Raw genomic sequence first — 26,746 nt, 5'->3', positions numbered from 1 at the left:
GGGCAGAGGACCCTTGGAGAAAGCCCAGGGCACTGCAACCATATGAGCAGCAGATATGTGAGCAGCCTGCTCCTGTCCAAGGAGCTGCAGACCCACAAGCAGCCTGCCCCAGGCCAAAGAGCAGCAGCCTCACGTGGCCTGCCCCTATCCAAAGAGCATCAGCTCTGTGAACGACCCACTCCCATGTTCGAGGAGCAGCAACCACACTAGCAGCCCACCCCTGTCCAAGGAGCAGCAACCACATGAGTAGCCTGCCCAAGACTGAGGAGCAGAAGCCCCGTGCAGCCTGCCCCCATCCAAGGAGCATCAGCTGTGTGCAGACCGCACCCTGCACTCATCCGAGGAGCAGCAGCCGCATGAGCAGCCCACCCCTATTTGAGGAGCAGCAGCCACCCGAGCAGTCTGACCTGGTCCAAGGAGCAGCAGCCATACACAGCCTGCACCCATGCAATGAGCAGCAACCAGGTGAGTGGCCTGCTCCCGTCCGAGGAGCAGCAGCCACATGTGCAGCCTACTCCTGTCCAAGGAGCAACAGCTTCACAGCAGCCCACTCCTGTCTGAGGAGCAGCAGCTGCATGAGCAGCCTGCCCCTGTATGAGGAGCAGCAGCCCTGCGAGCAACCTGCCCTTGTCCAAGGAGCAGCAGCCTCACGAACAGCCTGCCCCGTACAAGGAGCTGTGCACAGCCCGTCCCGATCCAAGGAGCAGCAGCCATGTGAGCAGCCCACCCCTGTCTGAGGAGCAGCAGCTGTGCGAGCAGCCTCCCCCCACCAGCCAGACGATCCACCATGCTGTGAATGGCACCCACCAGAGCAGCCGCTGCCAACTGAGGAGCTGCCATGACCACCCGAGGAGCAACCGCAGCCTGAGGAGCCACTGTCACCCAAGGAGCAACCCCTGATCGACTCAACATCAAGATCCATCGGTGAGTACAAAAATGGGTAGACAAAGAAACCCCCAAAGGAAAGAAAAGGAGAGAAATCGCTAGAAAGGCAGCTAAGTGAAACAGAGGCATGCAATATGTCAGAAAAAGAATTTAGAATAAGGGTCATACAGTTCATAAACTGGATGGATGAAAAAAATCAAGAACTTATGTAAGAATCAAGAAGAAATGAAGAGTGATATAGCTGCAACAACTCTTTATTGTTGAAAGTATTACATATGTCCCCCTTTTTTCCCCATTGACTCCCTCCAGCCCACCCCCACCTCCTGCCCCAAGCCTTCACCATCCTATTGCCTGTGTCCATGGATTATGCATATATGTCTTCGGTTGATTACCTTCCACCCACTCACCTTCCTCTGCCTTCCCTCGGAGATTCTGCAATCTGTTCCATGATTCTGCACTCTGTTTCATGCTTCCATGTCTCTGGATCGACTCCATTCATCAGTTTGTTTTGTTACTTAGATTCCACATATGAGTAAGATCATGTGATACTTGTCTTTCTCTGACTTATTTCACTTAGCATGAAACTCTCCAGGTACCTCCATGAATCAAAAGATAAGAGATTCTTCTTTTTACTGCTGCATAGTATTCCATGCCATAAATTACCAAGCCTTTTATCCACTCATCTACTCATGGGCACTTGGGCTGTTTCTAAATCTTAGCTATTGTAAATTGTGCTGCTATGAACATAGGGATGTATACTTTCCTTCTGATTGGTACTTCCGGTTTCTTTGGGTTTCCTAGAAGTGGGATCACTGGATCAAATGGCAGCTCCATCTTTAATTCTTTGTGGAAACTCCATACTGTTTTCCAAAATGGCTGCACCAGTCTGCATTCCCACCAGCAGTGTACTAGGGTTCCCTTTTCTCCACATCCTTGCCAGCACTTGCCATTTGTTGATTTGTTGATGAAAGCCTTTCTGACAGGTGTGAGGTGATACCTCACTGTCGTTTTAATTTGCATATCTCTGATGATCAGTGACTTTGAGCATGTTTTCATATGTCTCTTGGCCATCTGTATGTCCACTTTGGAAAAGCGTCTATTTAGGTCCTTTGCCCATTTTTTAATTGGGTTGTTTGTAGGAAGCAGAATCTTTCAACAGATTGAGATTATGCTCAGGAGAATGGCAGGTTTTTGTTTTTTTTTTTTACATGGTTTTATAAATTACAATAAAAGGAGGAGACGTAAGTGGGTTATATGAAATCCATTGGTGATAGATTAGGGAGGTGGGAGAAATCAAAACGGGGAAACCTCTAGGATTGGGTAAAAAGTAAAATGATAGACACATTTATTTTACTTAGGTGGGTGCAGGATAGTTAACAGTCAACAATTAACTCAATAACAGTGAGGGTATTTGTTGTCTCCACAGAGTGGTACCTGTGCTTTGAGGGGTCCGGAAAAAAGGAAAATTACTTTTGGCATTCCCAAAATATGTTATCATAGATGCAAAAAGACAATAGACTCTGTTAAGACCAAAGTTAATCTATGTCAGAGAAACTACCGGCCTACGACATGACTACCCACATAGAGTGCTGTTTTAATGAAAAAGTTTTAATTTCAGACTATCCTTTGTGGTTATTTTATTTTTTAAAATATATTTTTATGGATTTCAGAGAGGAAGGGAAAGGGAGAGAAAGAAAGAAACATCAATGACGAATGAATCATTGATTGGCTGCCTTCTGCATGCTAGGTACTGGTGACCAAGCCCACAGTTTAGGCATGTTCCCTGACCAGGAATTGAATCATGACCTTCTGGTTCATAGGTCAATGCTCAACCACTGAGCCACGCCCACCAGGCTTTGGTGGTTACTTTACATCTCTGAGTTTGCAAGGCTACCACACAGGCCTTCCCTGAGCTTGTCATGTTAGCATGTGGCCCCTTTTTGTCTGCACATACACCTTTTGGTCATAAATCAATCCAAAGGATGCATTGATGACCAACCTTTTGGTTTGATAGTGGTGTCCCCTAGTGCTAAGAAGACTCATTCTTAGGAAGTCTCAGTATTTGTCTTGATAAACAGGGTGGATCACTTGGGATAGGGCAAGACCATAATCTTAAATGGCATTCAAGGTTGAATTATTATTATTCAAAATAAAATGGCAGGTAAATGGGAGGCAGTCGGTCCTATATGTCCTTGTTAAAAAATATTCTTGATCATTTCTAATCTTTGAGTTGCCATGATCTGAGTATTTTTGTTGCTTAAGTGTTTGTATCTAGTATAACATTTACATACCACAAACAAAAGCAACAATATTAAACTAGTGTGCTGTGCCAGCAAGGCCAAGGGTGAACCCGAGTGGGGGTGATGAAAGGCTTAGAAAAGACAGGCAAAAGAATGAAAAGCTGAATCTCGGTGGGACGCTGCTTCTGAGAGACAGCGACAACACCCACAAGCCATGTCTTTATTTTATAGCAGATGCCACGAGGCAAAGTAAGGGCGTGATCAAGTTGTTTACAATATTCTCGTGGGTTTCAGTCCCACTCCACTACATGCACCTGAACTCTATCACTCAGGCACGTGGGGCCATGTGTTCAGATCACAAGCTCAAGCTTACAACTATAGCTGTTGGCTATAATTGTGATGGGAGGGCTCTGCCATCCAAGCTGGGACTTGCACATGGCAATGAGAGGACTGTGCCCTCTCAGTAGTCCAAGGCGTGAACCTGTCCAAACACTGTGGCCACACCCCACAAAATAGTAACACCAATTAGGAATAGAAATGTCTAATATTAGACAAGGAAGGATCTGAGGGGAACCATATCCCAGCCAACCAAAAATTGTGTATTATCATAATTTTTTATTAAGCTAATTATATGTTTTCCTCCTTCATCCACTGTCACTTCTACCTTATGATATGTTTGGCCAGATGAAGTAAGACTCTCTACTATTTCATTATCATAACTGATAATCAGAATATCATTGTATAGTAGGTGGGAAAGATTAACAGGTAACCAAGTTAATTTTTTTTCATATCTAATAAGGGAGGGGGGTGTGGAGAGGTAGATATTGTTTCCACTAGGAAACAATAAGGAGGGTAATAACAATATAAAATAATTTTATATACATTCAACCAATGAAAATTAGGTGATATAAGAACAAGATTTGAGCAGCATCCATTTGTGAGCATACAGGCCTTATTGATGTCTTGGGTTACCTGTCTGCCTCCATGGTTGGCAGCTTCTCATCACTGAGATTAAGGGGAGTGTCAGAGAAAGGGGCAGATGTCCATTTGTGGCTAGGTACCTGATAAGGTAAGGTACCTTTAAACACTCTTGGACAAAGTCTTTAATTAATGTCTTTCCCAATGGACAAAAATCTCCAGGTTGTAAGTTGTGGTCTGTGAATCTTTGTCTCCTGGGAGTACTGTGAAATAAATGTTACTGATTTATTAGTTCCTATAATACAGAATGTCTGCTTTTTAGTTTTCCTTATATTTGGGAAACAAAATAATAAAAAAATCATCAAATTTTTAAATAAAAGTTATAAGAATAATAATTATTCTCAATTCACTTAGTCCCACAACCATTTTTGTTTATCCAGTATTTTTTAAGAATTCAGTTATTCCTTAGAGTTCTATAAATCTTCATCCAGTTCAAAGATATGACCTGCTTGAAAGTCTGCAATTTAGAGTAAGTCTGAGCCCAGCTGGCATGGCTCAGGGGTTGAGTGCCGACCTATGAACCAGGAGGTCACAGTTCCATTCCTGGTTGGGGCACATGCCCAGGTTGCAGGCTCGATCCCCTGTAAGTACAGGAGGCAGCCAATTAATGATTCTCTCTCATCATTGATGTTTCTATCTCTCTCTCCCTCTCCCTTCCTCCCTGAAATCAATAAAAATATATATTAAAAAATAGAGTAAATCTGAGACCTTTTCATGTATTTTCTAAAGATATAACATCTGCAAATGCATTAGAGCAGTAGGGTTCTCAACCTTGGTTGCACATTAGAATTACCTGGGAATCTTTTTTTAAAATCCTGATTTCTGGGCCTCATCCTCCAGAAATTCTGTTTCTTTGTTATGGGGTGAGGCCACAACATTAGTAACAAACAAACAAAATTTCCCGAGGATGAGGCCCAGAAATCAGGATTATAAAAAGATTGCCAGGTGATTCTAATGTGCAGCCAAGGTTGAGAACCACTGCATTAGAGTAAAAACAATGACTGCCTATGAATGACAAAACATAAAGTGGCATGGTTATAGACTTGATTATTATGCAATTGATAAAAATATACTTGGCTTTTCTATAAGATATAACATTCCAAGACAACAATTTCTTGGTAAATATTAATTATTGTAAAATGACAAAGAATTTAAAGTTTACATACATTAAATTCAATACATGAGCTCAAAATATAAAGAACAAATTATATGTAAAATTTTAAAACATTGCACATGGGTTATCAGAAGTGTACATTGAACATTGGAAATGATTCATAGGTGCCCAATGTGTGGACCACAAATATCCTGAGTAACACTACCGGACGCCTCCACAGGGAACCATCACCCTTGGCTTGCCTAGTGTCACTGGCTGGACACCTGCTACCCTGAGAGTTTTCTGTTTGAACTTGGCTCTGGATCTTTGCAAGTTCCTTCCTAGAGTAGACTGAAACTTCTAGAACATCCAATATAATAAAATATATGTATACAAGTAGAACACAATTATTATTATTAATTTTTATTTGAAAATATTTTCCATGTAATTTCAACTATATTAAGTAGGCCTAATTTAGTTTAAAAACATTTCTTTTATAAGACGAGAGAATAAATCTTGGAGGTAGTTCAGAGCCCATTGGAATGACTCAAAGTCATCTCTGTTCAAAACTCTCTTAAAATTTAAACTTTAGGAAGGTTGTCAAATATACTTAACCAAAAGGTTATATCATAAACTCTAAATCTAGGTAGAAACACATATTTTATGGTAATAACTCAAAAAGACATTAATCAAATTTAAACAAGTTTTAATAAATATTTTGCCCAGACCACAGATTTCTGCTTAATTTATATAAGTATTTAATCTTTTTAGGTCAATAAAAGATAATGTGCTAGTAATGCCATCTGGACACTAAAAATTCATGATACATAATACACAAAGCAACACATATCACGTAAAGACCATGCACATAATTCGAATTACTAATTTTTCAGAGGAAAAACAAGAATATTTTTATAAACTTAAAACTTTCACTAACTTTTATAACCTTCACAACATTTTACAAATTAAAAATGATATAGCAACAATCAGAAACACCATGGAAGGCTTCAACAGTAGACTAGAAGAAGCAGAGGACCGAATTAGTGAGTTAGAAGATAAAGTACAGAAAAAAGCCCAATCTAACAGCAACTAGAGAAAAAAATTAAAAGGCAGGAGAAGAGCTTAAGGGAGCTTTGGGACAATGCAAAATGAAATAACATATGTATAATAGGGCTGCCAGAAGGACAAGAAGAGAAGCAAGGATTAGAAAATTTATTTGAAGAAATAATGACAGAAAACTTCCCTGATATGGGGAAGTAACAAGTTACACAAGTACAGAGAGTCCCAAGCAAGGTGAATCCCAAAAGACCCACACAAAGTCATGCCATAATTACAATGGCAAATGTTAATGACAAAGAGAGAATCTTAAAGGCTGAGAGAGAGAGAGAGAGAGAGAGAGAGAGAGAGAGAGAGAGAGTTACCTACAAAGGATCCCCCATCAGATTATCAAATGTTTTCTCAACAGAAACACATCAAGCTAGAAGGGAATGGAAGGAGATATACAAAGTGATGCAAAGCAAGGGACTGAATCCAAGAATACTCTATCCAGCAAGAGTATCAATCAAAATTGAGGGGAAAATCAGGAGCTTCGCAGACAAAAAGAAAAGGCTAAGGGAGTTTATAACTACCAAGCCAGCAATGCAAGAAATGCTAAAGGGAATGCTATAAAAAGAAGAAACAAAAAGGTAAGAAGGAACACAGACTCAAAAAAATAAAAATGGCTACAAACGGTGGAGAAACCAAGATGGCGGCATAGGTAAACACCGGAGATTGCTGCCTCGCACAACCACTTCAAAAATACAACTAAAAGATGGAACGGACATCATCCAGAACCACAGGAAGGCTGGCTGAGTGGAAATTCTACAACTAGAAGGAAAGAGAAAAGCATACCGAGACTCAGAGGAGGTGTGGTGCGGAAGTAAAATACAGAGGTACAGAGGTGCATGTGGAGAGGGCTGGCAGCTGAGGATAGGGTTGTTTTTTTCAATTGGGAGGGAGTCTCAAGCTCTGAGCTCCAGTCTCTGGGGACCCAGACTCATACGGGAGAAACTGGACTGTCTGGCATTGGTCGGAACTCGAGGGCAGCTTTCTCTCAGGGGTGCTTGCAGTGATTGCCAGGACACTGAGAAGCAGGGCCTCTGAGAGCAGGACTGAGAGCAGCCATAACTGCTCGCTCTGCCCTGTTGATCCCCTGGGAACCCACTCCGCCCAAGCCATGCACAGAGGCTTTTGCATATGAAAAGCCTGGCCCTTTGCAAACTGATAATTACCTAACAAACTTCAGCTGGCCCAAGGCCCCAGGGCAACTTGCATTGCTTCACAGCAGGCTCCTGCTGGATAGCCTCAGGCAGAGGCTAGATTAGCACCTCCTTAGAGATCCAGGAGCCAGTGTGCCCGGTGGTCAGAGTGGGACCATCCAGATTGCAGCTCCTCAGATCCATAAAGGACACACTCAGAGGGCAGACTCAGTGAGCACCAAAGTCCCATTGAAGCAAGTCTTGCCCTGGAGGGGTGTCTCCAGCACAAAAGTTCTCCCACTGCACACACAGCTGATTCTCACAGCCAATTGGCCTGGAGTTCAATCCCTCCCAGTGTTACCTACAACAATCAAGGCTTAACTACAACAAGACTGTGCACAAAGCCCACAAGGGGGTGTACCAAGAGTGTCTACCTCAGGTAATTGGGGAGGCTGAGCCACTGGGCCCTATAGGACAACTAGCACAGAAAGCCACTCTATCGACACAGCGAAGCATAAAAAAATGCCGAGACAAAGAAAAAGGACACAAATGACAGAAATGGAGAAAAGCAAACGACTGGATATAGAGTTCAAAACCACACTTTTAAGGCTTTTCAAGAAGTTTATATAAACTGCCGATAAACTTAATGAGACCCTCAAGAAACATAGTGAGACCCTCAAGGTTGTGATAAAGGACCAACTAGAAATTAAGCATACAATGACTGAAATAAAGAATATTATACAGACTCCCAACAGCAGACTAGAGGATCACAAGAAGCAAGTCAAAGATTTGAAATGCGAAGAAGCAAAAAACACCCAACCGTAAAAGCAAAATGAAAAAGGAATCCAAAAATACCAAGACAGTGTAAGGAGCCTCTGGGACAGCCTCAAGCGTACCAACATCTGAATTATAGGGGTGCCAGAAGAAGAGAGAGAGCAAGATATTGAAAACCTATTTGAAGAAATAATGACAGAAAACTTCCCCTAGCTGGTGATAGAAATAGACTTACAAGTCCAGGAAGTGCAGAGAAACCCAAACAAAAGGAATACAAAGAGGACCACACCAAGACACATCATAATTAAAATGCCAAGAGCAAAAGACAAAGAGAGAATCTTAAAAGCAGCAAGAGAAAGAAACTCAGTTACCTACAAGGGAATACCCATACGACTGTCAGCTGATTTCTCAACACTAACTTTACAGGCCAGAAGGGAGTGGCAAGAAATATTCAAAGTGATGAATACCAAGAACCTACAACCAAGATTACTTTATCCAGCAAAGCTATCATTCAGAATTGAAGGTCAGATAAAGAGCTTCACAGATAAGGAAAAGCTAAAGGAGTTCATCACCACCAATCCAGTATTATATGAAATGCTGAAAGGTATCCTTTAAGAAGAGGAAGAAGAAGAAAAAGGTAAAGATACAAACTATGAACAACAAATACACATCTATCAACAAGTAAATCTAAAAATCAAGTGAATAAATAATCTGATGAACAGAATAAACTGGTGATTATAATAGAACCAGGGGCATAGAAAGTGAGTGGACTGACTATTCTTGGGGGGGGGGGGGTAAGGGCTGAGGGGGGTGCGGGAAGAGACTGAACAAAAACCGTGCACCTATGGATGAGGACAGTGGGAGGGGCTGGTGAGGGTGGAGGGTGGGGTGGGAACCAGGTGGAGGGTAGCTATTGGGGAAAAGGAGGAACAACTGTAATAATCTGAACAATAAAGATTTAATTAAAAATAAAATAAAATGGGTGATGACGAAAGATGCTTCCTCTATGCTGCATCTACTAGGAGGATGAAGACCATTCTCAGCAATCAGACTGTGGACATCCCGGAAAATGTGGACATCACTCTGAAGGGGCGCACAGTGATTGTGAAGGGCCCCAGGGGCACCCTGCGGAGGGACTGTTTCCAAATCTTAGGTATTGCAAATTGTGCTGCTATGAACAGAGGGGTGCATATATCCTTTCTGATTGGTGTTTCTGATTTCTTGGGATATATTCCTAGGAGTGGGATTACTGGGTCAAATGGGAGCTCTATATCTAACTTTTTGAGGAAACTCCATACTGTTTTCTACAGTGGCTGCACCAGTCTGCATTCCCACCAGCAGTGTATGAGGGTTCTTTTTTCTCAACATCCTCTCCAGCAATTGTTGTTTGTTAATTTATTGATGATAGCCATCCTGACAGGTGTGAGATGTTATCTCATTATCTGTTTGATTTCATTTCTCGGATGATTAGTTACTTTCAACATTTTTTCATATGCTTTTTAGCCTTTTGTATGTCCACTTTTGAAAAGTATCTATTTAGATCCTTTTCCCAGTTTTTGATTCGATTGTTTATCTTTCTTTTGTTAATTTGTATGTGTTCCCTATAAATTTTAGAGATTAAACCCTTATCGGATATAGCATTGGCAAACATGTTCTCTCATACAATGGGCTCCATTGTTGTTTTGATGATGCTTCCTTTACTGTGCAGAAGATTTTTATTTTGATGTAGTCCCATTTGTTTATTTTCTCCTTAATTTCCTTTGTCCCAAGAGATGTATTGACAAAGATATTGCTATAAGATATGTCTGGTATTTTTCTGTCTATGGCTTCTTCTAAGATTTTTATGGTTTCCCATCTTATGTTTAAGTCTTTTATCCATTTTGTGTTTATTTTTGTGTTTGATGTAAGTTGGTTGTCTAGTTTCATTTTTTGCATGTATGTGTCCAATTTCCCTAACACCATTTATTGAAGAGTCTGTCTTGACTCCATTGTATGTTCTTGCCTCCTTTGTCAAATATTAATTGAGCATAATGACTTGTATAGGTTTCTGGATTCTCCATTCTGTTCCATTGATCTATATGTCTGTCCTTGTTCCACTGCCAGGTAGTTTTGAGAACAGTGGCTTTGTATTATAGCTTGATATCTGATATTGTAATCCCTCCAACTTGGTTCATCTTTCTCAGGATTGCTGCAGCTATTTGGTTTTTTTTTTTTTAATTCCATATACATTTTTGGAGAGTTTGTTCTAGGTCTGTGAAATATGCCATTGGTATTTTAATGGGGATTGCATCAGTATATTTTTATTGATTTCAGAGAAGAAGGGAGAGGGAAAGATAGAAACATCCTAATGAGAGAGAATTATTGATCAACTGCTTGATGCACAACTTCTACTGGGGATTGAGCCCACAACTTGGGCATGTGCCCTTGACCAGAATCTAACCTGGAACCCTTAAATCTGAAGGCTGAACCTCTATCCACTGAGCCAAACTGGCTAACACATCCCCCCTTTTAAAATTGATCTTCCTTATCTATCTGTTTTATTGATTTCTTATTATTCTAATCTCTGTTGTTTTGTTCATATATCTAATTTTCTTTTCCCTTGTCCTACTCAATTTCCCTTTCTCTTTTCTTTGTTTTCACTACTCAAGTTTTTACATTTTTTTCCTTTCTTCTCTTTCTCTTTTCTTCTTTTCTGAATTTCTTAACTCATTTCCCCTTCCTAAATTTAGGACTCTGCTCTGTATTCTCTTTTTCAATTTTTTTCTTTCTTGTCTTGTCATTTCTTTTCTCCCTCCTTTATTTTAAACCATCATCTTTCACTTAGTCCTCTAATTCTTTAAGGTTATTTTCTCTACTTAATTTCTGCATCTATAGATTCTTCCCCCCACCCCACCCCTTTCCATTTACGCTCTTTGGTTTATTTGTTTTGTTGTATTTTATCCCCATATTTTTTTATCTCCCCCCGCCCCATCATTCCTGTTCTCTTTTCTCTTTCCTAATTATCTTTTCTCTGGTGGTCACAGGTTATAGGGATCTTGTGTACATTTGTGTTCTGTTCCTTCCGTGTTGTGTCTTGTTTTCTTGTATTTTGAGCTGTTTGGACAGCACCTCCACAATGGCTGGCATGATGTGGCAAGGAGTGAGCTACATAATTAGATACCCTCAGAGGAGACTCCATCCATGAATAGGACAATAACATTCAAGACCCAACCACATCAGGAGAACCCAAATATCTCAAATAAGGGGCCTCCGTACAACACCCAACCCAAGAGACCTGAGAGACTGCACCACTGGGTCCCCCCAAAAAAACTACTATATAAGACCAACCCCAAAAATCTGGATGGCATAGCAGTTTGATCTAATAAATAGAAACAAATACAAAAGAACAGCAAAAAAATGGAAAGGCAAAGAAACAACCTCCAAATGAAAGAAAAGGAGGAATCACCAGAAAAAGAACTAAATGAAATGGAGGCAAGTAATTTGTCAAAGAATTCAGAGTAATGGTTATAAGGATACTCAAACATATGGGTGAGAAATACACACAACCCAATGAGAATTATAAGAAACTGAATAAGAGGTTCTCTGCGCTTCCTGGACTTGTAAGTCTATTTCTTTGACCAGGTAGGGGAAGTTTTCTGTCATTATTTCTTCAAATAGGTTTTCAATATCTTGCTCTCTCTCTTCTTCTGGCACCCCTATAATTCAGATGTTGGTATGCTTGAAGCTGTCCCAGAGGCTCCTTACACTATCTTCGTATTTTTGGATTCTTTTTTCATTTTGCTTTTCCGGTTGGGTGTTTTTTGTTTCTTCATATTTCAAATCTTTGACTTAATTCTTGCGATCCTCTGGTCTGTTGTTGGGAGTCTGTATAATGTTCTTTATTTCAGTCAGTGTATGCTTAATTTCTAGTTGGTCCTTTATCACAACATTGAGGGTCTCATTAGATTTCTTGAGGATCTCACTACATTTATCGGCGGTCTCACCAGTCTTCTTGAAGATCTCACTACATTTATCAGCGGTCTCACCAGTGTTTTCGAGGGCCTTATTAAGTTTATTGGCGGCTTCTAGACAGTTCTTTAAAGACCTTAAAAGTGTGGTTTTGAACTCTATATCCAGCAGTTTGCTTTCCTCCAATTCTGTCGTTTGTGTCCTGTTTCTTTGTCTCGGCATTTTTTATGCTTCGCTGTGTTGATAGAGGTCCTTTCTGTGCTAAGTGTCCCAATTACCTGAGGTAGACACTCGTGGTGCACCCCCTTGTGGGCTTTGTGCACAGTGAATAAGAAATATACCAACATGAGTAAGAATCAAGTGGAACTTGAGAATGACCTAATTGCAATAAAGAACACAATGAAAGGTTTCAACAGTAGACTAAAAAAAGCTGTGTTCCAAATCAGTGAGTTAAAAGATAAGAGGGAAAAAAACACATAAGCAAAACAGCATCTGGGGAAAAAAATTTAAAAAGTAGGAGGATGGTCTAAGGGAGCTTTGGAAAACATGAAAGGAAACAACATCTGCATAATAGGGGTGCCAAAAAGAGAGAATGCTAAGCAAGGAATAGAAAACCACAATACATGGTCTGAAATGAAAATTTTTTTAATGGAGAGTTTTTTCTTTATTGAGAAACTTAAGACTTGGGTACATCAAATAAAACCAATTTAGGGTGGGGGTCAAAACCCACAACAGGAAGAAAAAAAATGTTAATACTTTCTGGGTAATATCAGAACCCAGAGAATATATTCTTTTAAATAAAAAATTCTAGGTGTTTCATAATTGACCTTTGGATACAAAATGACCTATTAAATTTGCAATTTGTGGTTCTGGTATTGAGTTCCATAGGACAAGCTAGGAAATCTTCAAACATTGAGCTGAATTCCCTGAGGGGTTATTTGGCTTTTTGAATCATTTTTTATTTCCTTGCCTAAGAGGTAGGAGAAGCAACAGCTTCTTTTCTTGGCATGATGAGCCTGTAGACCTGCCATAGCTTCATCCACCTTGGAGATTTGGGGACTCCAGTATGTGTAGCAGCCCAGAGTGGTTGATCTCTAGAATCCTTACTGTAATCTTTACAGCTAGGTTTGAATGCATGGTTTGGATGAGAGGGAACAAATGTTTTCCCAGCATCTGCTTCTGTTCCTATGGAGGATGCTGTGGCCAGCATTGAGGCAGTCAGGGGCTCCTTCCCCTGCACATGGACTGCAGGCTGGGGTGAGGGCTGCAGATACTGGAGGCATACTTGTAAGATCCAACAGCCCGAGGAGCAGCAGCAGCCACAGCAGCACGTGGAGCTAGCTAGGATCTGCATAGTTGGGGGAACACCAACTGGCAGCTGGCAGTCAGTCCTCGCTGGGTGGCACCAGCCCCACCAAAGTCCTTAGCCAAGTGATCTGGGCACTCAGGCCCAACTCTCTGAGCAGTAGTAGGGAGGGCCATGAGAGGCCAAAGAATTACCATTTGCCCCAAATGGTGATGAGTTGGATGAGGCTCAGACTGGTGTATAGCACTTGGCATTCCTTGGAAGCCTTGAGGTCTCCCATCTTGCTGCCAGCATGAATTGGGTCTCATCTGTGCTAACTGGTTAGGTGTGTAATATGGAAGTCTTCCCTGAGCCTGTGGAACTGCTGGCGCAAAGTAGCCACCAGCTACAGGCTGGAACTGATTTAAGATAACATTGGCAGGGACTGCTCTCATCCTGGGCACCTGCTGCACATACTGGTTGGTTAGGTGAGCCTTTCACTTTTTCTTTCTCTGGGCCAGGGTGACAGTGGCTTGGAGCCCAAGATGTGTCATTCATCTCAGTGACTGCTTTGGTGGCCTCTTTAGAACATGAGAAGCATACAAAGCCAAACCCTTTGCTTCTTCAATCCTGCAGCATAACCTTAGCACTGGTGATGAATCCAAAAGGAGAAAACTCTTTTCTTAACTTCTCATTGTTAATGGTGTCATCCAAGTTCTTAATGTAGAGATTCATCCTCTGATATCAACTAATTCTCTCTTGCGTCAGCTGTTCAAATTGCCATTTTAACTCAGCCTACTATTCCACTATCTTCTGTGCATGGCTTACAAAAATGACATGCCCACTGATTTCTTTTCCGTTCATCTCTTCCACAGCCTTATTGGCATCCTTGTGTGTTTTATAACTCACAAGGCCTAAGCCTTTGGATTTCCCACTGTGATCTCTCATCACCTTGACACTTATGGTCTTACCAAATTGACTGAACAGCTCTTTCAGACTCTCATCATCTACCTCTTCCCTAAAATTTTTGATATACACATTAGTGAACTCCTTGTGGAATCAAGTGGCAATGAAGAATGATATAGCTGCATAGGTGCTGGGGCAGGTGGGCTGGAAGCATGCACAAGTGACTTCCCTGCGGGTTGTCCAAGAATGATTTGATTTTTCTTTTTCTCTTTACTTTATTATTATTTTTTCAGATTTTAAGGTGTTTTTGGGTTTTAAAAAATTTTTTTTCTTCGAGGAGACCAGATGGCAACCGGCAAGAAGGTAGGGAAGGAGAGTGTGTGAGAGAGTGAGGGAGCAATAGACGAGCATGAGGACGTGTATGGTGTGTGTGTGAGAGAGTTAGGGACAGTTAGATCCTGCAGGTATTCCAAGGGGCTGCCAAACCGGGCAGTCTTAGATGGTGAAACCTCGCTGTCACCACAAACACTCCAGGTAGGACACTGCCGGCACTTAGACCACGTCATCTTCAAGAACAGAACTGCTTGAGACCAGGATCCTAACCTTGCCACTATCCAATCTGGTCTCAGTCGCAAACCGAGACCCTACAGCCAATAGGGTAAAAGATCTGCAATCACAGCTGCAGACCCACAGACACCAAGACCCCAGGCACCCCAGCCACAGATTTCTGTGAGTCACAGAGCCAATCCCCTTCTCCGCTGGCCCACAGCAGTGGTATAGGAACTGTCAGACCCTCTACCCACAAACAGGCCTCCTGCCCACACACAGCAGTGGTGGCTCTACCTGAATTTGAGCCTGGGTATGCAGACATGGGAAGTTTGTTTCCATGACCAGAATCCATGCCCACACAGGAAGGCTGTGCTGAATTTGAATTTGAGCCTGGGTGCGCAAACTCTGGGAGTTTCCTGTGACCAGACGCCATGCCCACAGAAGAAGGCTGCGTTGAATTTGAGCCTAGGTGCAGGTACTTGGGGAGTTTGTTCTCGCAGCACGCACATGCACTACCAGACCCTGTACCCACACAGGGAGACTGCGTTGAGTTTGAGACTGGGTGCACGGGCATGGAGAGTTTGTTTCCTGCCGTGCACACCTGCATGACCAGACCCTGCACCCACACAGGGATGCTGCACTGAATTTGAGACTGGGCATGTGAATACAGAGAGTTTGTTTCACTCAGCATGCATGCCTGTAACCAGACCCCATGCCCACACAGGGTGGCAATGCCACGTGAATTTGATTTAGGGCAAGCGCACATGGAAGGCTGTTTTCCTCAGGGCGGGAGTGGACCTCCTGCCAACACAGTGCAACTGTGCAATCTGGTCCCCCAAGCAGACCAGGGATCCTGATTCTCCATGCGAGAAACAGAACTGAGCACCAGTGACTTGACTCTGTTTCTCATTGTGTGCGCCTGGGATCCCTGATTCCCAGTGCATTCACACTAAGAGCCAGTGACTCCAATTCTTAGCACATGTGCACACAGGGAACCTGATTCTCGGTGTGAGGCCTCACCAAGCAACAGACTCTGATACTTGATTCTCAGCGTGGGTACAGGGGGTTTCTGACAGACACTAAAGGACTCTGATCTTTGGCACATGCCAGCGGGGTCTCTGTTTCAGCACAGAGCAGGTGGGGTCCATGATTCTACATGTGTACATGAGGCCACACTAAGCGCCTGTGATTCTGATCCTGGGCAAGCATGACTCCCACTAACCCACGGCAGCTACACGTCTTGGTGTCGGAGCTCTTCAGTGACACTTGGGGGGGTGCGAAGCTCCCACTGCACAAGGCCCGGCCCATGCAATTCAACATGTGAACCTTCTGGTGATAGTTGGAATGGGGAGACAACAAAACAATCCCCAGAGGAAAGAAAATAAGGAATCGCCAAGAAAGGAAATAAGTGAAATGGAAGCTTGCAACATGACAGAAAAAGAATTCAGAGTAATGGTCATACAGATCACACACTGGATGGAGAAGAGAATAAAAACCTATGCAAAAACCAGGAAGAAATAAAAAGTGATATAGCAACAATCAAAAACACCATGAAGGTTTCAACAGTAGACTAGAGGAAGCAGAGGACCGAATTAGTGAGTTAGAAGTGAAGGAACAGAAACAAGCCAATTCTGAAGAGCAACTGGAGAAAAAATTTAAAAAGCAGGAGGAAAACCTAAGGTAGCTTTGGGACAATGCAAAATGAAGTAACATACGTATAATAGGGCATTCAGAAGGACAAGAAGAGCAGCAAGGATTAGAAAATCTATTTGAAGAAATAATGTCAGAAAACTTCCCTGATATGAGGAAGAAAAATGTTACACAAGTACAGAGAGTCCTAAGCAAGATGAATCCTAAAAGACCCCCCACACCAAGACACGTCATAATTACAATGGCAAATGTTAATGACAAAGAGAGAATCTTAAAGGCTGCAAGAGAGAAACAGTTACCTACAAGGGATAGATACCCCATCAGATTGTCACATGATTTCTCAAAAGAAACACATCAAACTAGAAGGTAATGGAAGGAGGTATACAAAGTGATGCAAAGCAAAGGTCTGAATCCAGGAATACTCTATTCAGTAAGACTATCAATCAAAATTGAAGGGGAAATCAGGAGCTTCACAGACAAAAAAAGGCTAAGGGAGTTTATCACTACCAAGCCAGCAATGCAAGAAATGCTAAATGGAATGCTGTAAAAAGAAGAAATAGAAACTGAGGAAGGAACACAGGCACAAAGTACAGAAATGGCTACAAACAAGTAACTGTCAATAATAACATTAATCGTAAATGGATTAAATGCTGCAATCAAAAGACATTGAGTGGCTGAATGGATAAGAAAACATGACCCATATATATGCTGCCTCCAAGAGACCCACCTCAGAAAAAGGACTCACACAGACTGAAAGCGAAGGGATGGAAAAATATCAATCAGGCAAATGGAAATGAAAAAGAAAAAAGAAGCTGGGGTAGCAATACTTATACTTGACAAAATAGACCTCAAAGTGAAGACCATAACAAGAAATAAGAAAGGCCACTTCATAATTCCAAAGGCATTGGTACAACAAGAGGATATTACTCTGGTAAACATTTATGCACCCAATGCAGGAGCACCCAAATTCATAAGAAAACTTCTGGAAGATATCAAGGGAGAGACTGACAGCAACACAATCATAGTAGGAGACTTTAATATCCCATTAACATCACTGGATAAATCCTCTAGAAAAAAATTAGCAAAGAAACATCAATCTTAAATGACTAACTACATCAGATGTACTTAATCGATATCTTTAGAATATTCCACCCCCAAATTACAGAATATACATTCTTCTCAAGCACACATGGAACATTTTCAAAGATAGACCACATATTGGGACAGGCAAAGTCTCTTCAAATTCAAGAGGATTGAAATCATATCAAGCATCTTAGATCACAATGGCATAAAATTAGAAATCAACTACAGTATAAACAATCACAAAAACTCATACACTTGGAGGCTAAATAGCATACTATTAAAGAATGAGTGGGTTACCAAAGAGATCAAACAAGAAATAAAACACATCCTGGAAACAAATGACAATGAAAACACAACAATCCAAAATCTTTGGGATACAATGAAAGCAGTCCTGAGAGGAAAGTTTATAACTCTACAGCCCTACCTCAAAAAACAAGAAACCATTGTAGTAAAACATCAAACTCTAAAACTCAATGAATTAGAAGTAGAGCAAAAGAAAAGCCCAGAGTGAGCAGAAGGAAGGAGATAATAAAGATTAGAGCAGAAATAAATGACACAGAGACCAAAATAATAATACAAAAGATCAATGAAACCAAGAGCTGGTTCTTTGAAAGGATTAACAAGATTGATGAACCTCTAGTCAGGCTCTACAAGAAGCAAAAAGAGAGGACCCAAATAAACAAAATCAGAAACGAAAGAGTTGAAATAACAACAGACCCCACAGAAATATGAAGAATCATAAAAAAAATACTATGAGCAACTCTACTCCAACAAACTGGTCAACCTTGAAGAAATGGACATATTTCTAGAAAAATACGACCTTCCAAAACTCAAACAGGAGGAATCAAAAAATCTGAATAGGCTGATAACTATGGAGGAAATTGAAGCAGTAATAAAAACAAACAAACTTCCAACAAACAAAAGCTCTGGATCAGACGGCTTCACAGGGGAATTTTACTGAACAATCAAAGAAGAAATAAAACCTATCTTCCTCAGACTATTCCAAGGAATTCAAGAAGGTGGAGCACTTCCAAGCTCTTTCTATGAAGCCAGCATTACCCTAATCCAAAAACCAGATAAAGACAATACAAAGAAAGAGAATTATAGACCAATATTCCTCATGAACATAAACGCCAAAATCCTCAACAAAATTCTTGCAAAACATATCCAGCATTACATTAGGAAGATCATGCACCATGACCAAGTGAGATCAATTCCAGGTATGCAAGGATGGTACACTCTCTGCAAATCAATAAATGTGATACACCATATAAACAAACTGATAGATAAAAACCATATAATCATATCCATTGATACAGAAACGCATTTGACAAAATCCAACACCCTTTCTTGATTAAAAACCCTCAGCAAGGTGGGAATAGAAGGATCATACCTCAACACAATAAAAGCCATATATGACAAGCCCACAGCCAACATCATAATCAATGGGAAAAAACTAAAACCATTTCCCTTAAGAACAGGAGCAAGACAGGGATGAACACTCTCACCACTCCTGTTCAACATAGTACTGGAAGTAGTAGCCATTGCAATAAGACATGGTGAAGAAATAAAAGGCACCCAAATTGGAAAAGAAGAAGTAAAACTATCCTTATTTGTATTTGACATGATATTGTACATAGAAAACCCCGAAGAGTCCATCAAAAAACTACTAGACTTAATAAATGAATTCGGCAATGTAGCAGGATACAAAATTAACACCCAGAAGTCTATAGCTTTTCTATAGACCAATATTGAACTCACAAAAAGAAAATTAAAAAAGCAATCCCATTTACCATTGCAACAAAAAATTAAGAAACATAGGAATAAACTTAACCAAGGAGATAAAGAACCTGTACTCAGAAAATTTCAGAAAGTTGAAAAAATAGATAGAGGAAGATATGAACAAGTGGAAGAATATACCATATTCATGGATTGGTAGAATCAACATCATTAAAATGTCCATACTACCCAGAGCAATCTATAGATTCAATGCACTCCTCATCATAATACCAATGGCATACTTCAAAGGCCCAGAAAATATTCTTCTGAAATAAAAAAGACTCACAAAAGCTGCAGCAATCTTGAGAAAGAAGAACAATGTTGGAGGGATCACAATGCCGGATATAAAGCTATACTACAAAGCCATCATGCTCAAAACTGCCTGGTACTGGCAGAAGAACAGACATATAGATCAGTGGAACAGAACAGAGAACCCAGAAATTGACCCAAGCCTTTATGCTCAATTAATATTTGACAAAGGAGGCAAGACCATACAATGGAGTCAAGACAGTCTCTTCAATAATTGATGTTGGGAAAACTGGACAGATACTTGCAAAAAATGAAACTAGACCATCAACTAACACCATACACAAAAATAAACTCAAAATGGATAAAGGACTTAAACATAAGATGGGAAATCATAAAAATTGTAGAAGAAGCCATAGGCAGCAAAATAGCAGAAATTTGTTGCTGGAAGCCAATTCCAGCAATGACAGCAGGGCTGAATCTGGGAATGGCTGATGGCATTTCCCCAAACCTGAATGGGATACATTAAATTGATTGTTTGCTGCCAGATAGCTCAGGGCATCTTAATCTACATGTTATTGCCTCCTATTGGCCAAACACCTGAATAGCCATAGGCTAATTCTCCCCAATCTGAAAATGGACTCTGTATACAAAACCCTGACCCTTTGAAGTGTATATCTCTGCCTCACTTCAGGACGAATTGTGTTAATAAAAAGCATGGGGTCCTGAGATGAGGGGATCTTAGTTTCCTCTAAACTAGGCTCCTCTGACCCCCAAATGCCTTTCAAAATTATATTTTGTCTCTGGACTCCTATTTAATCTACGCACAGCCTTCTCCAGATTGCTGAACCCTTCTTAATGCCGGAACAAGAACCCCAGCATTAATGGCATCCTGAACTGGGGCTTCCTGAACCCTTGCAGCACCATGGATGGCCTCTGGAAAAGAAGGATTTGCCTGAGCAGAAACAGCACCAGTGATTGTGGTAAGATTAACTGTGCATAGAGCCCATGTCAGCTTCGGAAGCCCACAGATCCCCAAGTGCATGTGTGATACTTTGTGTTCAAATCAGATTATAATGGGGAAGAATTTGGTTAAAAGGCAAAATTATAAAGAAATTGGAATATTAAAAGGTACTTCTAAAAATCAGGCTGACAAAATAGTGCCATGGTCATCTTTAATGTGGTTTCTTGTTCAAATCATAAAAAAACTAATTTGTTTTGAGGATCAATAATTTATAATTTCTAAAAAGCCACCAGATCCTCTGCCCCTGGAGAGGAGAGACTGGGCAGCTAGAGATTAAAGCTATCAGCTTTCTCCCCATGAGACTACTTAACACTGTATTTAAATAGTATAGAAGAACGCGTTGGGATAAACTAATTCTCGCAAAAATAAGTCTAACCGCTAGTTATTACTTTGGAAAGTGAAATAGGAAAAAATTTAAAATCTGTCTTTTTCTATTAAGCATGGCTTTAGTTTAATTTGGAAAATAAATGCAGCTGAATCAAAGCAAGCAGGATGTAGGGGAAGGGAGTCACGTGGCAATCCAATTAGCATCCCATAGTATGCTAATTTAAAGTTTCCTCCTAATTGAAAAGTTTTACAAAATTTAGAAATGCCTCTGGGATTTCTGTGCACATGTAAAGAGAAAAGCTAGCTTAAAACAAATGCTCGCATCGTCTGATTTCAAATTTTAGAGTTTTGAGCTAGAACTTAAACCTCTCTACAAGTGCTACAAAATAAAACCCCAAGACTGTTTTTTTCCTAAGAAAGATGGCAAATTTGGCCCAGGGAAAAAATACAGGCTGCTTCTAGCAACAAGATTGGTATTTCCATAATAAAGAGTAGTTTTTAAAATGCTAATGAGCCGAAACCAGTTTGGCTCCTGCGGACTGAAAGGTCCCAGGTTCGATTCAGGTCTAGGGCATGAACCTGGGTTTCGGGCACATCCCCAGTGGGAGATGTGCAGGAGGCGGCTGATCGATGTCGATGTTTCTATGTTTCTAACTCTCTCTCTCTCCCTTCCTCTCTGTAAAAAAATCAATAAAATATATTAAAAAAAAATAAAATGCTAATGAACTGTGTTCAAAAGTTAACTTTTTAGTCCACCAAGAAAATCAGTAAATTGTCTCTGTTACAAAAATTTGCCAATGAAAATGCTTTAGAATAATTATAATTGGATCTGAATCTTAAGAATTGTTAAAACATAGATAAATAACATATTAATTATAAAAATCTAAATAGCCCAGGTAAAAACTGTTAGGTTAGGTGGCTCAGGAGGTGGCGCAAGAAATAGAGTCCAGTGAATCAGAAAAGAAAGGAAAGGAAAAGGTTTATTCTGCGTCCCCGGGAGACCCACGTACCCCAAGGACAGGGCACGTGGATTCACGCCAACAGGGAGGGGGACGCTTTTTTTATACTGCGGTTGGGTGAGGGGCGGGGACATGAGCTGAGGAATTCTCTGCTGCAGGGAATGGGCGGAATATTCAGGACGAAGTTCTTATCTGTGTGGGGGTATGTGAATTCAGGGAGAAGAAGCTGGTATCTGTGTCTGGCACCTTGATCTGTGAGAAATTCCAAGGGAAGTCCATTATCTTGTCATGTCTGCATGTATCCGATCCTGGGCTCTCTCCGACCTAACAAAAACTATCTACACCCTTTGTTAATTAAGAAGGTAGGCCACAGTTTCCTGTCTCACAGCGACCTCTTAAAAAAAAATATGGTGGTTTTAAAAAGTCAAGAGGCTAGGCCAAAAAACTTGTTTCTCCAGCCTAGAACAAAGCTTTTTACCCTGCAGGTAACCAGCAGAAAGAAGATGCAATTTGCATTTGTATGGCTACAGGCTTGCTACGGAGCTCTAGCAGCTTAATCTAAAGAAATGCTAAATATTTGACTTGCCAGCTCTAAAAGCTTTTGGGAGAAATTATGTAGTTGTGGTAACTAAATGCCTAAAGTATAGAAATTTAATTTTCAGAAAATCTTGTGTTTTCTCTGAAAAAAATTAGAAATTCAAAATATATTGCTTATTGGTCTAATTAAATAAGAAGGATTAATTCTGTAATCTCAACCAAATTTTTAATACAAAAACCAGTTTAAACTTAATTGATATATCCTTTAAGATAATTATAAAAAATATATATAATCTTTAAATCATACTGTTAGGTGGCTCAGGAGGCAGCGTAGGAAACAAAGAGAGCTGAGTCAATCAGAAAAGAAAGAAAAGGAAAGGTTTTAATCTGAGTCCCCAGAGTCAGGGCCAGTGGATTCATGCCAACAGGGAAGGGGGGTTTCTTTTTATACAGGGGTTTAATGAGGGGCGGGGGAATAAGCTGAGGAAGTTCCCGCCACAGGGGTTGGCAGGGTATTCAGGAAGGAGTCAGTATCTGTGTGGAGGTCATTGTGGATTCCAGGGAGGAGCCGGTATCTGTGTCTGGCACACTGATCTGTTAGAAATTCCAGGGAGGGTCCATTATCTCCTCACACATCTGCATGCATTGATCCTGGGCTCCCTCAGACCTAACATCCTGGCCTTTTAGTGATAGGGGGCGCTGATTCATTCTGACTGCTTCCAGCTGACCAGGGACGATGAAGGGGGGAATTTAAAGGCCAAGGTCAGGCAGAGGCAGTCAGAGGGCAGCTGAGTGTAGGGATGGAGCAGGAACTGATTTATAGTCACCCGTGACATCTCCTCAATCCGGGAGCAGATGGACTTGAGGAGGCAGGGGGCTAGGAGAAAAAAGACACAGATGAGAATCAGGGGCCCTATCATGGGTAAGACCCAGGTAGCTAAGGGGCTTTGGAACCAGCCAAAAAGAGAGTTGTCCCAGATTGTCTTGCATGTAGTTCTTCACTCAGCTTAGTCAGGGCATGCATGTTTTGCTCCACTACTCCAGACTTGTTGATGTATTAGCAGCATTCCTCCTAAAGGAATATGTAGGTTCCTCCTTTTTCTGCAGTCAGAAGGTCTGAGGCACACTGGTTCTGTAGGGCTACCTGGGCTACTGATGTCACTTGCCACATAGGGAGGCTAAAAGAGGCAGTAGTAGACTCCAAGGCTAACTGGAGCTTGTCGTGGAAGTCCTGAGCAGAGACCAGACTGTTCCCAAGGATCCCCTGGTGAGGCCTATCACGGTAGTGATACTCACCCCTAACATGAAAGGGAGGAAGGTGGCCCTGTGGGCCTGGGGGCGGGATGAAGGGAGCAGCCAGGCAAGCTCCGATTCTCTATACAAGGTTAGTTGGGGAACTACTGTGACCACGAAGCAAGGCCTGGGGTCAGAGGAGTTTATGCAGTTGAAGGTACCTGGGCTGGCCTTGGAGAGACTGGCTAAGGTGTGGTTTTGGGTACAGTTCCAAGTGACTCGTCCCCCAGTTACTGGATTACTGGTCTGGTAGCTTATCCATGGGGACAGGGTGGGCTCTGGAGTTTCGGGATCCCAAAGGGAAAAAAGGGGGCCACCCCTGACCTAATTATAGTCATCATGGATGACATAGTCTCTCCAGCAAGAACCCCCATAGGTGTTGACATCTTGATTACACCTGTCTGGGTTCTGCTGGTCATAAGCAAAACAGACATAGGGTCGGCCACCATTGGCTACTGATCAGATGTCGACAGCCATCAGGATCTTTGTCTGGCATCCGACCAGAGGGCAGTCCTGAGATCCTACCTGCCGGGTGACTTGTTTGCCATTCTGGTAGTAGGTTTCACGGACCTTGAACCTCCGCACATAAGCTGGTGGGGGTTGGTGTAGGTTGCTCAGGGCTGGGAGGAGAAGGAGGAGGGGGAGGGCGACTAAGGCAGACCATAATGGGGCCCAACACCTCACATTTATAGAAGTCATGCTGCTCCGGGGTCCTCTTGAGCCGGGAGAGGTGGTGCCATGACGGGTGGGGTTTTAAGGATTACGCTGTGAGGTCCTGTCCACCTAGGCCCCAAGGCTTTTGGATGTAGATTCTTAAGGAGGACCGAGTCACCAGGATGAAGGGCTGGTCCTCGGGAGTCCTGGTCAGTTGGTTCTGGCTTGGGCAGAAACCTGTCAGCGTGTTCTCGGAGCAGCTGCCTGAGTAAGAACAGATATGGAAGATAAGTACTCAGGGGAGGAAGATCAGTAGGGAGACGATGGTTGAGCAAGAAAGGTCTCCCATATAGAAGTTCAAAAGGACTTAAGAAGGTGGGGCTTCTTGGTGTAGCCCAGATTCTGGTCAGGGCCATGGGCAGGAGGTTCAGCCAGGAGCTGTGAATTTCTAGAGAGAGTTTAGTTAGATGGTCCAATACATTGGAATTGAGTGGCTATGATGAGGGTTTGAGCCAGTGACAGACAAATCCAGTAGGATGTAGAGGAGGAGGGATTGTTGTTAGAGAGTAGATGGAAAGTTGTGTTGATGAGGGTAGGCATAGGAATAGGTCCAGGGTTCATAAATAGAGAATGACACTAGAGGATTTCCCATCCTAGACAGTAGAATTGATGACTCCCTCATCATTCCATGTTCATTTCACCTGAACATATTAAAAGCCTGAGCTTTTTCTGGAGTAAAAATTGGAGGGTCCCCTGCCAGGTAAGAGCCTGTGAGGAATGATGGGTCATCAGGTCCTGGATGGTGTTGCTGAATCTTCTTTGGGGATGGTGGGAGGCATTTGGTGAGCCTGAGAGAGGTAGGTATGGCAGTGAGAGTGGGAGGGAATGTTAGAATGCGCTGTTATCCAAGGGAAAAGAGAAAGGGATGGAGCAGTGGAAGCCAGGGACCTGGATATGAGGCTGGAGAAAAGGCGAGAGGGAGGGGGGGGGAGGGAGCAGGCTGCCTGCTCCCAGGCCTCTAGCCGTTTGGATTTTAAAGTTGCCGCATTTTTTCCAGAGATAATGATCTCAGTTTCTGATAATAGCCAGACTGTTGAATAAACCTGTGCATTCAAGGAAGTTTCCTTTGGGAAGGGTGGAGGGGGATGGGGCGAGAAGGCGCCGTGGTCATAGTAGTTTTCAGAGCATTAAAGGGCTGAGGATGTTGGCCTTGGGATCTATGGGCTCAGTGAGGGGGTCCCTTTGCCATGTCATGGCATAGAGGAGGTTTGCAAGAAGACTACAGTTGTGAACCTGGAGGTGAGAGTACCCAGTGAGCCTGAGGAAGGAGAACATTTCTTGTTCAGAGGAGGGGACAGTCGTGGAGGAGATAAGGAGATAAGGCGTTCACAGCGAGGCTGAGGTAGGCAACTGTGGTCTGGGACAACAGGGTCCCATAAGGGGATACATGGCAGTGGGGGATCGGCATCCCCGTGAAGGGAGGTGGCCAGGACCGGAAGGAGCAGGGAGGCTGAAGGGCTCTGAGTGAGCTGCAGAGTAGCCCCTACCTTGGTGAGAATATCTCATCCTAACAGGGGCACGGGGCATGAAGGCATGACTAAGAATGAGTGGGTTATAGGGCTATCATCAGGGAGGCAGGGAAGGGGTCCGGTGGTCAGTGGGCAGGTGGATTTGCTGTCAACACCCTTGACCGAGATCGTGGAAGGAAAGAGGGGCCCTGAAAAGGAGGGCAGGACAGAGCAGGTAGCCCCTGTGTCGACCAGGAAGGAGACCCACTAACTTCAGTGTATCTCTGGGCTCGGTGAGGGTGGTGGGGGTCATTGTGTCAGGGCACTTTAGTCTTCGGCCAGTCCCAGCATTGGCCAGTGGCGGGTCATAAACTGGAAGGGTGGCCCCTCCACACTGGAGCCCAGAGGGGCCACCACTTTTCCAGGGGCAATCACTTTTCCAGTGGCCGCTTTGACTGCACGCTGGGCAGGGCTTGGTTGGAGCCCAGTGCCAGGAGCACTGCTTTGCCCAGTGGCCTTCATTTCTGCATTTGAAGCATTCTCCGGGTGGCGTTCCTTTCATTGCACCTCCACCATGCACAGCCCCCTTAGGGCCATGGCGGCTGCCGTCAGCCGCAGGGCCGCAACCAAGTCTTCTTTTTTTTATTGCTTAAAGTATTACAAAGGGTATTACATATGTGCCCTTCCACCCCCCCCCCCCCCCCCCGCGCTTGACAATCCCCTGGCCTCCCCTAACCCCCAGTGTCTTATGTCCATTGGTTATGCTTATATGCATGCATACAAGACCTTCG

The 26,746-nt window shown here is 42.5% G+C and overlaps 1 pseudogene; it reads right to left on the bottom strand.

The window, feature by feature from the left end:
- Positions 1-13,496: 13,496 nt before the first annotated feature.
- Positions 13,497-26,477, bottom strand: LOC118653483 (annotated as a pseudogene).
- Between the last annotated feature and the right edge of the window lie 269 nt (positions 26,478-26,746).

The sequence above is a fragment of the Myotis myotis genome, unplaced genomic scaffold (assembly GCF_014108235.1).
Source record: "Myotis myotis isolate mMyoMyo1 unplaced genomic scaffold, mMyoMyo1.p scaffold_m19_p_4, whole genome shotgun sequence".
Classification (NCBI taxonomy): domain Eukaryota; kingdom Metazoa; phylum Chordata; class Mammalia; order Chiroptera; family Vespertilionidae; genus Myotis; species Myotis myotis.
Note: the sequence above shows the minus strand (reverse complement) of the source record. Positions and strands in the feature narration are given on the sequence as shown.